The sequence below is a fragment of the Gekko japonicus genome, unplaced genomic scaffold, assembly GCF_001447785.1.
Source record: "Gekko japonicus isolate JY-2015 unplaced genomic scaffold, Gekko_japonicus_V1.1 scaffold697, whole genome shotgun sequence".
NCBI classification, from domain to species: Eukaryota; Metazoa; Chordata; class Lepidosauria; order Squamata; family Gekkonidae; genus Gekko; species Gekko japonicus.
In genome coordinates this window covers 93,146-109,038 of record NW_015160230.1, presented here as the reverse complement: position 1 = coordinate 109,038, position 15,893 = coordinate 93,146, and the positions used below count along the sequence as shown (strand labels likewise).

At 42.7% G+C, this 15,893-nt stretch overlaps 1 protein-coding gene across 2 annotated transcripts in view; it reads right to left on the bottom strand.

Annotated features, from left to right (window-relative positions):
• The window catches only part of KIAA1324 (KIAA1324 ortholog), a 58,573-nt gene that overhangs the window by 34,173 nt on the left and 8,507 nt on the right, over positions 1-15,893 (bottom strand). The gene's annotated exons all lie outside the window — the stretch shown is intronic.

The following is a 15,893-nucleotide window of genomic DNA, read 5'->3' as shown; positions in this document are numbered from 1 at the left end:
ATACAAAAGGCAGAGTGCTTTCCAGGATCACCCATGCTTGGCACTCAAGGAAGCAGGCTGCACTTAGCTGATCTAGGCTGGCAATTCGAACAGCCACATTCAAGTGCTTCCTGCATGCTCAGCATATCCTCTGCAGCCCATTTGTTTCCGTTATGTGCTAAAATACAACAAGGGGCTGCAGGATGAAGAATGCTACCCCAGGGGACAAGTCCTGTTCTGTATCACAGGTTCTGTTCTGGTGCATGGTGTATGTGTCTGGAGGGGGAAGGCACAGACAAACTCTACCCTCCTGAACAACCCCCCCCCCCCGTGAATGTAGATATTATTGGCATGGCAGAGGCACCAAGAATAAACATAAAAGATATGTAAAGCATTCTTCCTGTTTTAATTGCCCTGTGCTCAGACAGATGCAACCTTCCACAGGCTTAGGGATACTGAAACTAAAATACAAAGCTAAAGCAAGGATCATGTTACATTAGTTACATCAATATCATAATAGTCTTCCCACATATAAAGAAAAAATAAAAGGAGTGATATTTTCTACTATTTTTTTAAAACCAAACTAATACAAGCATAATTAGCCAGAGTAGGTGCATCCCAGTTTCTTATATATCAAAAGAGAATAAGGCTTTCAGATTAAGGTATACATCACATCATTATCTCCTGTGTTTGTTGTTATCATAGTTCAGTTTAATTATGAGGTGTTTAAAAGCTCCTTCTCCTTTCTCAGATTCATAATCTTCTGAGGAACTACCAGGGGTGCTTCCACTGTTTCCCAGTCCATGTTTGCTGTTTCCTTCTGTTTGGTTGTTGTCCTCTGCTGTGCTTTTTTCTTTTGCAGTTGTTTGATGTTACTCCAAAAAAGTCTTTGCTTTCTGAACAGAATCAATCTTCTCTTTTTTCTCTTTATAGTTGAAGATAGGGCCTTATGGCAATATCCATCTGAAGGGAGTAGAATGTTACTGTAGAAAAGAAGTTAGATTTTTATACTGCTTCCTCTATTTTCTTATCTCGAATGGAATGTCTTTTAAGACTCTCGCCTCGTCACCTTTGATTTTCAGGGTTGTCCCATTTGTCGCTTTCAGAATTATATCTCTCATTGACCTCTTGGAGAACTTAACAAATACTTCACCAGGCAGTTTAATTTTCTTGATAAATTCTGGATAGGTTCTGTAAACCATATCTATATCATTTTGTATAGATTCTGCTTTAAGATCTGCCAGTGGAGCCAATGTTTTGCTTAAAATCTCTTTTAAGTTCTCACCCTTCTGTTCTGGGATACCTTGAACTCTCAGGACATATAGTGATTTTTCCATTTGTAGACGTAACAGCTGCTCTTTGTCGGAGAGCCTTTCTTTTTCTACAACCTCTAGCCTCTGGTTGATCAAATTTGTCTTAGCTTCAATTTTTTAAGCACCTTGACTGTTTCTTCTGTCTTGGTCGCCATTTGTTTCAACTGGTTCTGGAGAACATCAAAGTTATTGTTGAGTTTAGTCATCTGGTCCAGCAGAGGGCGCAGCACTGTAGCCAACATGTTTGGAAAACCAGTGGTTACTTCTGGTTTGGGAGATGACGTCGCTGAGCTGGCAGTTCCTGAAAGAAGTTTCTTCCTAACCGCCATTTTATCTCCTTGCATCCACATTTTTTACACAGATGAAATCTGATTAAGTCTCTGAAAGTCTATTGTTTCTATACGCTTTGTTCTATTCTGCACATTACTCGGTTAGTTGTCACATTTTCCACTCAAAACCATCTCTCTGCCCCTTGCATTCGCTCATAGATCACAGCTTATTTAAGGGGGGTAACTCCTCCCCCTCCTCCAATTCAGCTTGGGGCTGGAGCGATTATCCACTTAAAGGCTTGATTAGTTACATGAGAACTTGCATTCACAGTTCATTCCGCGGATTTGACCAAAGGTGGGGACGGCCATTCAAAAAATGCTAGATCACTTGCTCGCTCAGCCCGGCATGCACCTCTGCTTCCATACTGGTCTTGTGGCGGCAGGACCTATCGGGGCAAAGAGGAGCCTCAGTTCCTCAGCCGTCACCTCAGAAGAGGCACCCCTTACGCCTCAGGCAACAAGCCCCCTACAAGGGCTCTGGGACCCTCCGGAATCATCTGGAATCCCTCCCGTCTGCCGCGATTACAAAACACTCACATCAGAAAATGATGGAGTGCACCCATCCAGCAAATTGCTAAAACCAGAAGTCCAACCTTCCACAGGCTTAAAGTGACTCCATTGCTATGGACCAGCTTAGCATGACACATAGCTGGGAAGATTCAAGGGGCACATGGCCATACGTGGGCCTTGCATTTGAGCTTTTACATAATTATTTTTTTTGAACATTTTTACTCATACTTTACTTCTTTTCATTCACACAGCTCTCAACCAAGGTTCTTCAACAGCAAAGAGCAAAATTCCAGTAGCATCTCAAGACTAACAAAATTTGTGGCAGGGTATTTCGTGAGTCATCGCTCACATCTTCAGATACAGCTGATTCATGAAAGCTCATGCCTGCCACAAATTTTGTTAGTCTTTAAGGTGCTATTAGACTCTAGCTCTTTTCTACTGCTACAGTCAGATTAATATGGCTACCCATCTTGAAGGTTCTTCAGGTGAGACAATCCCTATTACAACCAGTACCCCCACTTCTAACGGGGCCGCGGTGGCTCAGAGTTTAAGACGCTGAGCTGCAGACCTGAAGGTCGGTAGCTCATGAGTTTGAGACCCTAGTGCCGTGTGACAGAGTGAGCGCCTGTCTCTGCCCCCAGCTCCTGCCAACCAAGCAGTTCAAAAGCAAGAAATTGCAAGTAGATAAATAGGTACCACTTTGGTTGGAAGGTAACAGTGTTCCGTGCACCTCGGCATTTAGTCATGCTGGCCCCATGACCATGGAAAAATCTTTGGGCAGTGCTGGCTCTTCAGCTTGGAAATGGAGATGAGCACCGCCCCTTAGAGTCGGATCCGACTGGCTTTCGAGCAAGGGAAACCTTTACCTTTTATCCCCACTTTTAGAGTTTTTGGATACAAAAAGCACTTATTTTTTTCCAGAAAACAAATACCCCAGTTTTCCCTTTGAGAGCTTCAACACAGGCACACAGCAAGCAAGGACTGGCCCAAAATCTGTGGCAGAGGAACTCTAATCCAACCCAAGTCTCCTGGTTTCCAGTTCAGCTCTCTAATTGCTGGGCCATACTCTGTGATAGCTAAACACAAGTAGGGTCTGTATCTACAGGTGAACTAGCATTGCTAGATTGTAATCCAGTGTTCCCATCAACATTTTTAAAAGTTCCAAAGGAGCAGAAAGAAAATGTAGCTCTTGTCCCTCCTGGATCATTTGTCCATCAGTCCCTTTGACTGGCCAGTTTCCCTGCCTCCTCCCTTTAGGAGGGTGTAAGCAGAATCCTTTTTGTTTTAGCCTTCAGGGTGGGGAGAAGGAAGGCCACAGGAGCTAATGAAAACTCAGGCAGGAGATGCATGATATGACACGTGACATGACAGTGTGCAATTGCAATAAAAAAGGCCAATGCTATGCTGGGGATTATTTAGGAAGGGTATTGAAAACAGATCAGCCAATATCAAAATGCCCCTATATAAATCAATGGTGCGACATCATTTGGAGTACTGTGTACAGTTTTGGTCACCACACCTTAAAAAGGATATGATAGCTTTGGAAAAAGTACAGAAAAGGGCAACTAGAATGATAAAAGGTTTGGAACACCTTCCCTATGAAGAAAGGTTAAAGTGCTTGGGGCTCTTTAGCATGGAGAAACGACGGCTGAGGTAGCTCATGATCGAGGTTTATAAGATTATGCATGGGATAGAGCAGGTAGAGAAAGAGGTATTTTTCTCCCTTTCTCATAATACAAGAACTTGTGGGCACTCAATGAAATTGCTGAGTGGTGAGGTTAGAAAACATAAAAAGGAAGAACTTCTTCACCCAAAGAGTGATTAACACATGGAATTCACTGCCACAGGAGGTGGTGGCAGCTACAAGCACGGACGGATTCAAGAGGAAATTGGATAAAACATATGGAACAGAGGTCCATCAGTGGCTATTAGCCACAAGGTATAGATAGGAACTCTCGGTTTGGGGCAAGTGATGCACTGTCTTCTTGGTGCTTGGGGGGGGGGGGCAACAGTGGGAGGGCTTCTAGTGTCCTGGCCCCACTGGTGGACCTCCTGATGGCACATAGTATTTTTGGCCACTGTGTGACAGAGTGTTGGACTGGATGGGCCATTGGCCTGATCCAACACTGGGTTCTCTTATTATATGTTCTTATCTTCTCCTGCAACCTCAAAAATTATGGAGGCAAACACAATCTCTGGAGTGCAATCCAGGAACCCTAAAGGGAACTGGCCTCATTTGGCACACAATCAGTTCTCTCAGTGTACAAGGGAAAGAAAAGAAAAATAAGGAAGGAAAAGAGGATTGTGTTCATAATTATCCTGCCTGTTTTCAATGGCAAATGGGAGTACTTGGAGCCAAAATGGAGGATATGGAAATATGATCAAGAATCTTCACCCAAGTACAGCTTAGCATAGTACAGTGTAGTGACACTGAATCTCTGTGGGCTGATGTGCAAGCAATTCTGGGAATCTGATGACAGTGTAAAGACCTAAAAGCACTGTATGGAACCCTCAGCTCCAGCTTCTCCAGCAAAGAGCAAGCAACAGCAGTGAAAAGGGGGGGAAAATGGGAGGCAGACACAAGCTCAGTTCTGTTAGGCCTCACTCACCACAATTCGCTTTACTCTCTCTCTCCCTCTTTCTACTTCTTGAATCCCTTTCCTTCATCCTCCTATGCCTATCTACTTTCCCCCAGGCTACTCACCCCTCACCAAAAACAAACATAATTAAATAAATAATAATAAAAATCACACTATCTATTCCAGGGTGTCAAACATGCAGCCCGGGGGGCGGATCAGGCCCCCGGAGGGCTTCCATCAGGCCCGCAGTGGAACTGGCCATCTCCTGCTTCCAGTTCTGCTGCTGCTGCTGCATCATAGCTTGCTTCACCAGACTCTCTTAATCACTCAGCCATTTCATGTTTTAACCTAGGTCCTAGACTCAGAACTCTGAGCATGAGATTTCTGTGGCGAATGTCAATAAATCAAAAGTAGGTTTGCAGCTTACAGAGCTAATATTTTAAGCATGTTTTTATTTGAGTAAAAAAAATCTTTGTGTTTGTGTCCTCTATAAAGTTTATATCGTCACTACCTAGCATTACATTTTATGACACACATGGCCCAGCCCAGCAAGGTCTCATCTGGCCCTCGTAACAAATGAGTTCGACACCCCTGATCTATTCGTTTCCTGGCCTTGAAACGGTTTCTTTTCTCCACCACTCATTATTTTCAGGCTCAAAATGCCACCTGTGTTGATTTTTCTCTGCTTTATACCATAAGAAGCACAGATCAAAGCCAGAATACATGTCACCAACTGCATACTTTGGGATTTGTGCATTTACGGAAACAAAGAGTCATTTGCTCCAAAGCACAGATTCCTTCCTTTAATGGCAAGAGTTGACACTGAAACTTTACCTGCATTTCCCCCTCTACACCATGAAATGTACTTCTGATCTAAGAGGAACTGGTGAGTCCAGACAACCTTAATGATGAAGAACACTGGCAGCACTAACCTGCTCCTCCACTTCTATGAATGTGCTTAGAAGTTTAATGAATAATTGAAGCAATACTAGAAGTAGGTTAAATTTGTGCGTTGCACAAACGCATCACAGCACCAGGTTGTTGCTTTCTTTTCTTTTTTAAAAATTCTTTTAAAGGGTGTCTTCTGGCTGATAAGACCTCCCCCACACCCTTCTTCAGCATCAAAATGTTCAAAGCACCAGGAAAGAAAACAAGTCAGCACTCCAGGATGTGAGCATAAGAGACTGACAAGGAGGATGAAGCCTTTAACTAAAGCTGACTCCACTTCCCAAATACAGTTTAAATCTCCAATTTACATACATAAAGTTGTCTTATACATCATATACTCTGATTGGCAGCAGCTTTCAAGGGAGAGTAAGACCTACTGCCTGAAATCCAGATAGAAATGTTTACAATTGAATCTGGAATCCCCTGCACAAAAAACACTGTCATATACCACTGAGCTGTAACTCCACCTTGTAAAAAAAGTCACAGTAAAGGAGCCAAAATATTATGTTTAACATCCTTTTTGTATCAGGATTACAAGTGAAGGAAGGTAGGTGCACAGTAAGGATGACTGAAATCACATTGGTGGCTGAGCTTAGATAACTGGAAGTGGCTCATATATCACCCACTAGCCAAGGAAGGGCGGGGGGGGGGGGGATCCTGGGTTGCAGTTTCTCTTTCCCAATTTGAGCCCACTCTGGAGGAGCAATAGCAGAAACTTCTTAGTGCTGCTTGGACTGCAAGGAGAGCTGGCTAGGTTAGGCTCAAGGCAGTAAATGGCCCCCAAGCTGATAATAATAGGGTCATCACAGGGGTTTCTTGTGGGGTGTAGCAGAAAGCTCCCGTGCTGACATGAGGTCAGGAAAGCACCCATGCTTTTTTCTTTCTGCAGAATGTGTAAAATGGAACATTTGACAACATATTAAAATGGAATTGTTCAGGATGACATTTTTATAAAGGAAATAAGGCTACAGTAAATACTTGTTAGATTGTTCTCTAATTTTGTAATCCAGGTTTATGGCACTCTTTGGTGTAACTATTTACCTGTTTAACTGCATTGTTCTTCAGTTTTGCAAGCCTATTTTTTGTGTGTATCTTACTGCTCTTATTGCACTGTTTTAAATTTTGCAATCCACCGTGATGCTCTGCAAGATAGATGGACTATAAATGAAGTAAGTACCTAAACAAATGTCTTTGGCTTTGGAATGCCCTCCCTGTGGCTGGCTACTGGTGAGGGATTACAGGAGTGCGGCTAGGGATTTAGCTTTTCAACACTGCGCACATACCATGATGCCACTTCTGGAGCAACTCAAAAGTGATGCTGTTATGTGGGGGGTTTGCCCAATACACTATTGGTGGGCAAAGGGGCTGGAGGGCAATAGGTCTCCCTACCTGGCACCTATCACACTGGTTTTTAGGTGCCAAGCGAAAGCATTTCTTTCTACCCAGCCGTTAAAGCTAAGGTATTTTATCTTTTCAGCTGATTTATGGTCTGCTTCTGGTCCAAGGTCTGTTTTATGTATATTTGTTGGGGTGTGTAATGGTTATTTTATGTTGCTTTATGCCTCTGACTTGTTTTGTTTTTGTATTGATAATTTCAGATGCTTTTGTAATTTTACCATATTTTTCCTTGTAAACCACCCCAGTAAATAACTAAACAGTGAAAGTACTATATAAATGCTACATATGGAAGATGGCTAATAAGCTGTTCTATAAATTTCATTTACCATCTTAATAATAGTAAAAACGTTGCAGCATTCACTTATAAAGCAAAATCTAAGTCACTAAGGCAGAAAGAGTTTTTATAAGCTGGGTATATCATCGAGGAGAATGTGGAATTAGAAACATAAATTTTGAGCAGAGATCTGAGGAACATGATGGGGAAAAGCATGCTGGATGAAATTAAAATAACTGACAAAAAGCACTCTTCTGTTGTGTGTTATTTCAATAGGTTTAGTTCCCTATAATTAAGGGTACAAATTTGAAATGACGGAGAATAGATAAAAAATAGTACTCTGGTAATGAAAATTGGATGGAGGCTTACATTAAAAACCTGCACTAGGAATGATCTTCAAATCTTTTCTACCCTTTTTTTCTGCAGCTGGGAGGTGGGTGTTTGAATGAATACAAATCAAAAGCAGGTTTTTGTCTCTGCACATATTTGCATTAGTAAGTCTAATGCTAAAAGCATTTCTTTCAATGTTGTTTGGCAAGATTTGGTGTTTGCAAGGGAAAAATAATTTAGGTTAGCAAGGGGTGCCATTAAATGCTGGTTTAAAAAAGGAAAACACACATTACAATGTTATGTAGGAAACTCCTGAAAAAATATTTAGCATCCTAGTACACTTTCACAGTACTATAGTTTTCTAGTTTTTACTTTTAAAATATTGTAATGTTGTGTACCTTTCCCATAGTTATTTCAAACAGAAGATATCTGAATTTGGATGCTTTTCTTCTTTGGTTAGAAATGAAACTGATTATTTTCTTTTGCAAACAAACAGAAAAATCTATACAGAAAATCAGATAAATTACCACAATATCTGTTCCTCTGCTGTGAATTATGAGGTCAAAATAGTCCAGTGTGAATGACAGTAATAAATGACTTTTTAATTAAAACATAATAGTATAGAGTAGGAGGTTATGTGTATGTGTTTGTTGTTGTTCAGTCGCACAGTCGAGTCCGACTCTTCGCGACCCCATGGACATTGACTGATTTGTTCTTCTTGCAGTCCAAGGGACTCTCAAGAGTCTTCTCCAGCACCATAGTTCAAAAGAATCTATTCTTCGGCGCTCGGCCTTCCTTATAGTCCAGCTCTCGCAGCCATACATGACTACTGGGAATACCATTGCTTTGACCATGCGGACTTTTGTTGGCAGGGTGATGTCTCTACTTTTTATCATGCTGTTTAGGTTCGCCATCGCTTTCCTCCCAAGGAGCAGGCGTCTTTTAATTTCATGGCTGCAGTCACAGTCTGCGGTGATCTGGGATCCCAGGAACGTGAAGTCTGTCACTACTTCCACGACTTCCCCTTCTATTTGCCAAGGAGTGATGGGGCCGGATGCCATGATCTTAGTTTTTTTGATGTTGAGCTTCAAGCCCACTTTTGCGCTCTCCTCTTTTACTCTGAGCAAGAGGCTCTTTAGATCCTTTTCACTTTCAGCCATTAGAGTGGTATCATCTGCATATCTGAGGTTGTTGATCTTTTCCCCAGCAATCTTAATTCCCGCTTGTGATTCATCCAGGCCAGCATTTCGCATGATGTACTCTGCATATATATTAAATAAGCAAGGTGACAGTATACATCCTTGTCGTACTCCTTTTCCTATGCTGAACCAATCAGTTGTTCCGTATCCGGTTCTAACTGTCGCTTCTTGGCCCTTATACAGGTTTCTCAAGAGACATGTGAGGTGGTCTGGTACTCCCATCTCTTTAAGGACCTGCCATAGTTTGTTGTGATCCACACAGTCAAAGGCTTTAGCATAGTCAATGAAGCAGAAGTAGATATTTTTCTGGTACTCTCTTGCTTTCTCCATAATCCAGCGAATGTTGGCAATATGATCTCTCGTTCCTCTACCTCTTCGAAACCCAGCTTGTACTTCTGGTAGTTCTCTATCCACGTACTGTTGAAGCCTAGCTTGTAGGATCTTGAGCATGACCTTGCTAGCGTGTGATATGAGTGCAATTGTGCGATAGTTTGAACATTCCTTGGCATTGCCCTTCTTTGGGATTGGAATGTATACTGATCTTTTCCAATCCTGTGGCCACTGTTGCGTTTTCCAAATTTGCTGGCAAATGGAGTGCAGAACTTTAACAGCATCCTCTTCTAAGACTTTGAATAGCTCAGCTGGGATACCATCACCTCCACTAGCTTTGTTGTTAGTAATGCTTTCTAAGGCCCATTTAACTTCACATTCCAGGATGTCTGGCTCGAGGTCAGTGATTATACCGTCGTGGTTGTCAAGGACATCGAGGTCTTTCTTGTATAGTTCTTCTGTGTATTCTTGCCATCTTTTCCTAATCTCTTCTGCTTCTGTTAGGTCCCTACCGTTTTTGTCCTTTATCATGGCCAGCTTTGCATGGAACGCTCCCTTGATTTCTCCAATTTTCTTGAAGAGATCTCTAGTCCTTCCCATTCTATTGTTTTCTTCTATTACTTTGCACTGTTCATTCAGGAAGGCCTCCTTATCTCTCCTTGCTGTTCTCTGGAAATCTGCGTTCAGTTGGGTAAATCTTTCCTTTTCGCCTTTGCCTTTCGCTTTCCTTCTTTCCTCTGCTATTTGTAAAGCCTCATCAGAAAGCCATTTTGCTTTCTTGCATTTCTTTTTCTTTGGTATGGTGGTGATTGCTGCCTCCTGTACGATGTCACGAACCTCTGTCCATAGTTCTTCAGGCACTCTATCTATCAAATCCAGACCCTTGAATCTATTCTTCACCTCTACTGTATATTCATCAGGGATGCGATCTAGGTCAAACCTGAATGGCCTCGTGGTTTTCCCAATTTTCTTCAGTTTAAGTCTGAATTTTGCAATGAGTAGCTCATGATCTGAACCACAGTCAGCTCCAGGTCTTGTTTTTACTGACTGGATAGAGCTTCTCCATCTTTGACTGCAAATTATATAGTCAATCTGATTTCGGTGTTGCCCATCTGGTGATGTCCATGTGTAGAGTCGTCTCTTAGGTTGTTGGAAAAGGGTGTTCGCTATGACCAGTGTGTTCTCTTGACAAAACTCTGTTAACCTTTGCCCTGCTTCATTTTGCTTTCCAAGGCCAAACTTGTCTGTTATTCCGGTTACCTTTTGACTTCCTACTTTAGCATTCCAGTCCCCTATGATGATGAGGACATCATTTTTTGGTGTTAGTTCTAGGAGGTGTTGTAGGTCTTCATAGAACCGGTCCACTTCAGCCTCTTCTGCATCAGTAGTTGGGGCATAGACTTGGATTACTGTGATGTTGAATGGTTTGCCTTGGAATCGGACCGAAATCATTCTGTCATTTTTGAGATTGTATCCCAGTACTGACCCCTGCACTCTCTTGTTGACTATAAAGGCCACACCATTTTTTCTACGAGATTCCTGGCCACAGTAGTAGATATAATGGTCTTCTGAGTTAAATTCGCCCATTCCTGTCCACTTTAGTTCACTGATTCCTAGGATATCGATGTTCAGTCTTGCCATCTCATTTTTGACCACGTCAAGCTTACCTTGATTCATAGATCTTACATTCCAGGTTCCTATGTAGTATTGTTCTTTGCAGCATTGGACTTTCCTTTCACCATCAGACACATCCACAACTGAGGGTCCTTTCGGCTTTGGCCCAGCCGCTTCACTCTTTCTGGGGTTACTTGTACTTGCCCTCTGCTCTTCCTCAGTAGCATATTGGACACCTTCTGACCTGAGGGGCTCATCTTCCAGCGTCATATCTTTTAGCCTTTTGTTACTGTCCATGGGGTTTTCTTGGCAAAGATACTGGAGTGGGTTGCCATTTCCTTCTCCAGTGGATCACACTTGGTCTGAGTTCTCTGCTGTGGCCTGTCCATCTTGGGTGGCCCTTCACGGCATAGCCCACAGCTTCATCGAACCGCTCAAGCCCCCTCGCCACGACAAGGCAGTGATCCATGAGGATGTGTTATGTGCTGTCAAATCACTTCCGAATATGGCCACTCTATGAATGAATGACCTCCAAAATATCCTATCATTAACATCCTTACTCAGGTCTTGCAAACTGAAGCCTGTAGCTTCCTTTATGGAGTCAATCCATCTCAAGTTGAGTCTTCCTCTTTTCCTGCTGCTTTCAACTTTTCCTGTCTTTATTGTCTTTTCCAGTTAGTCTTGTCTTCTCATGATGTGACCAAAGTAGGATAGCCTTAGTTTAGTCATTTTCAGTTTACTCATTTTAGCTTCTAGGGAGAATTCAGGCTTTGATTTAGAACTCAGTTGTCTTTTTGGTGTTCTACGGTATCTGCAAAACTCTCTTCCAACAACACATTTCAAATAATCAGTTTTCTTCTAGAAAACCTTTTTCATTGTCTAACTTTCATATCCATACATAATAATAGGAAATACCATTGTATGAATTATCTTGATCTTGGTTTCCAGAGACATTCTTACACTTAAGGGTCTTTTTTTAGTTTCTTCGTGGCTGTCCTTCCCAGTCCCAATCTCCTGATTTCTTGGTTGCTGTCTCCCTTTTGATTGATGATGGAGCCAAGGAATAGAAAATCTTTAACAATTTCTATTTAAAAGCTTTAAAGTTGTGTATTTCCTCAGTAGTCATTGTTTTTGGCATTTCTCATTCCATGTAAGGTCTTTGGTGTAAAATTTTGAACATCACTTTACTTGCATGAGAAATCAATGTGATGGTCTAATAGTCAATTGTCTAATAGTCTCCTTTTAAGTCCCCCCCCTTTTCTTTCAGGATTTTTCTGCAAACCTGGACTCCCCCCACCCCCCGGTTTGTAGAAATATCTCTTTTTTGTGCCTACATGACCCCCATGGTGACTTTAAAAGGGGGAAGTCTCTTCTGTGGACACTATAATTTTATCTGGTAAAAATCCTCCCAGGTAACTCCCAATAAATCCTTGATTTGTCACTGTTACCACATGCCCGGAATTGGGCATTTTAAGGATGAATAAACTTACTAGTCTCTCTTCTGCTGTTGGTGTGTCTGTGAAAAACAGAAAGGCAATTTTCAATGAATATGGGCTGTGTTTGTGACTGATGGCCATGCAACAAAGTTGCCTTACAAGTGTGCTTTACAATGCACATGAGACTTCGGACTTTGTCATATACTTATATAGATGTTTGAGAATGTATAACATATGGTAATATCTGGGATCCAGAGCTACAAATTAGAAGATAACATACAAATGACATCCATGGAAATGTAATTTCAACTAAGTTTACTATGCATTAGCACCAGGAGTTTCTTAGGATTCGCATACATAAGAAACTTAAATCAGTTTAGTTGTGAAGGATTCATCTCATAGAACATTGGATCTGAAAGAACACGTAACGGCTAAGAACATTTAGGGCTATAGCCTAATTTTCCAGCAGCTGCCAACCAGAAGTAGCAAGAAAAGGAGTCTTCGATAACATAGCAGCCCTTAATACCATGCAAAAGAAAGGAATATTGAAGCACAGAAGAGCGTATTTACATGTCATTTCAGGTACATGTCACTTCAGGTACCACCTGTTTACATGTCATTTCAGATACCACTCCAACTTCCCTAGCATAATGACATCAGAAACAATGTTAGTCTGCAGTCCAGATGCTCTGGTTCAAGTTATGTTAGCTCACAGCAAAGTGTAAAGTTACTTTCTCTGTGGTTTGGACCCCACAGATAGGTAGGTATACATTCGCTTAGATTCCACCTAAAATTTCCAAGGGGTGAAGGACTTCCATTCATGGAAGCACAGTTTCCCTGCCTCTCATCAACATACTCACTTTCAAGCTGACTGGTTGCTGTACACTCTCATAATTTTTGCCAGGAATTCCCCATGTACCATATGTATGCTGCACTCAAGAGCTCATCCCTGCCACCTGCTCCCATTCACCCCAACAATCTCGGTGCTCTGTCTGTTCAGGCACATACACCCACAGACACACAAATCTTGCTGGCTGCATGTTTTATCAGATGCCAGGAGTGCTCTGGGACAGTGTCCAGCCTGGTGACTGTTCCCTTCCTCCTTGCAATAGCATACCAGTGCAAACACTGGACCACCCACTCAGACCTCTCCTAGTGTGAGCTGCATGCTGAAGACAGCTGAGGTCAGTAATAAGCAGGTGGGCTTGGAACCAATCCCTATCTATCAAACACCAATCACATAGTAACGGCAGTATTCATGTTTATTGAATAACATCAGGAACACTGAAATCAAGTCATATGAATGGGGTTACGGAAGTCTAGGAAAGTTCCTGCACCTATGCAGGTGCTGACAGATCACAGGAAGAGCTGTCCCTAGCACTGCATGCTCATGAGAGGGGCAATTATAGGGGTTGTCCAACTGTCTGTAATGCAGCTTGCAATGGTGCAAGGAACTGGCAAACCCCCAGCAGGGAAGCTGGAAGCAGCAGTCACTGCAGCCATTGGTCATGTCATAGACTTGACACATTGTTGGAACTGTACTGTGAATGGAGTCCATCCTGGTTTCTCACCCTGGAGCCTAAAGAAACACAAGGATAGCAATGAGTAATGTTCTGCAGCAGCAGCAAAGAACAAAAGGACTACAAAGGTGCCCTTACAGGCTTCACAGCAACTCCCTCTATCTTGGAGGTTCCCACATGGTGGCTGCAACTGCTCAGGAAAAAAGTGTAACTATGCAGCCAATACTTACAACAGCAATATCAGTGTCTCTCATGGGGCTCTGATCCTGTAAGACAATACGCGTCTTGGGTGCTTGACCAACAGTAGCACAGGTCAGAGCTGGCAGTCACTGTGGACTACAATTGTGCTTCCTGTGGGGAGGGGATTAAACCAGTAGATCATCATGCTGACAGCGTTATCACTCTCAGCATAGCTGCAGGCTCTCCACTCTAGTCTACACTATTATGCACTTATTGCCAGCACCAGTTGAGGAAAAGGGAGGGAGGGTTGATGGGGCGATGCACAGAGTAGGTATGGGGGGCGAGATAAACTATTGTAGCTGTCCGCTGCTTGGGGCAGGGCCTCCTTTCTTGTTTACCTGTATGAAGTATATTGTCCTTGCATCCCCATTTAAAGGAATAGAGCCTCCCATTGGGTGTTTGTGTCCTGAGATGGGGTGTCTGTTATAAATATGCTACGTTTGTTTTCTTCCTTGGCTGTTTGTACTCAGTGCTCCCTTTTTCTGCAAAGTGCCCTGTCATTGAAGTTTCTCCATGGGGGGCTGATCTCTGTAGTCTGGAGATCAACTGTAATTCAGAGAGATGTCCAGGCCTTCCCTATCCCCCTAACCCCTTTTAATTCCAAAGTTGACTCTCTGTTAATGCCCCACAGCCTCTTGGGATTCCCAACTTGGGAGTTGTAGTTCTAATTCCCTTTACTATGGTTGCAGTAAGGCCAGCGGAGAACTACAACTCCCAATGTGCAACGTGTCAAAAGTGGGGGTGAAAGAATGGAGAAGCCAGCAGGACGGGCCAATAGGACACCAAGGCAGCTTCCTCAGAGATCAATGGGAGAGTAGGTGAGTTGTTGCCAGCACGGCTTGCCTTTTATATATATAGGATTCTTGCTAGTATTACATCATGCAGCCTTTTGGGGGGGCATAACTGGGGCTGGAGAGGTTTAGAATGCCCACTAAGCCTTACTCCTCACTTGCCACTGTCCAATTCTGTAACAGAGCTGGAGTTAGAATGGTATGGCACCGACACAGCTTGGTGCAGGCATCTCTCCAGATATGCTGGAATACCTCCCGCTTATACTGCTCTGTCTGAGATACTCCAGCATACGGCTTAGTCACCACCCTAAACCCTTCAGAAGCCGGATTCAGGACTGCACTGTAAATTATTCAAAATGAGCAACTATGAGAAAATTCACAAAATTCACATGCTTTATACAAGTTGCAAACTTAACTTTTTCTGATGCAGAATTTTTCAGCCCTGAGTATAAATCTCAAAGAATAGCTAAATAATTGTAATACAGACACGTATAGATTCTAGTCAGGTATCACCAACAAACCACAATGAATGACTGCATTTATTGCTGCACATTTCCTCCTTCCTTCTCTCACCTGCAGACCAACAATTGAAGACTTCCTGGGTTAGGAAGTCTTGATCTAGCTCCAATTTCTTTTGATTCTCAAATGTATTTGTCTTAACAAATTGGTGCTTGTTTTGTTAAGTCGCGAACTTAACAAAGAGTTGGAGAGTGATTTCAGCAAGAATGCAGCTTTTATTCTTCAGCTTCGTTACTTCTCCAACACGGTACAACAATCGCCAGCCAGAACCCATCAACGTATATACACTGGCTTCTCTGTATTTAAACATTCCCGGCTTAAATCTCTATTAGGCAATTCGCATAACAGTCCATGCATTCAAAGTCCATCTGAATACATAACAAATCCCTCCTCCCTAAGCAAAAACAATTATGTACAGTCATACTCGCTTAGGTAGGTCGGCGCTCTGCGCGATCTCTGAGACCTGCGTGGCTGTACAGGCTCAGGGCACCTTTCAGCTTGGGGAACAGTGTAAGACTCTGAGACCCCAGAGTCAGGAGCACTCTCGTCACTCGTAATGGGTCCTTGAGTAGGGGACTGCCCTG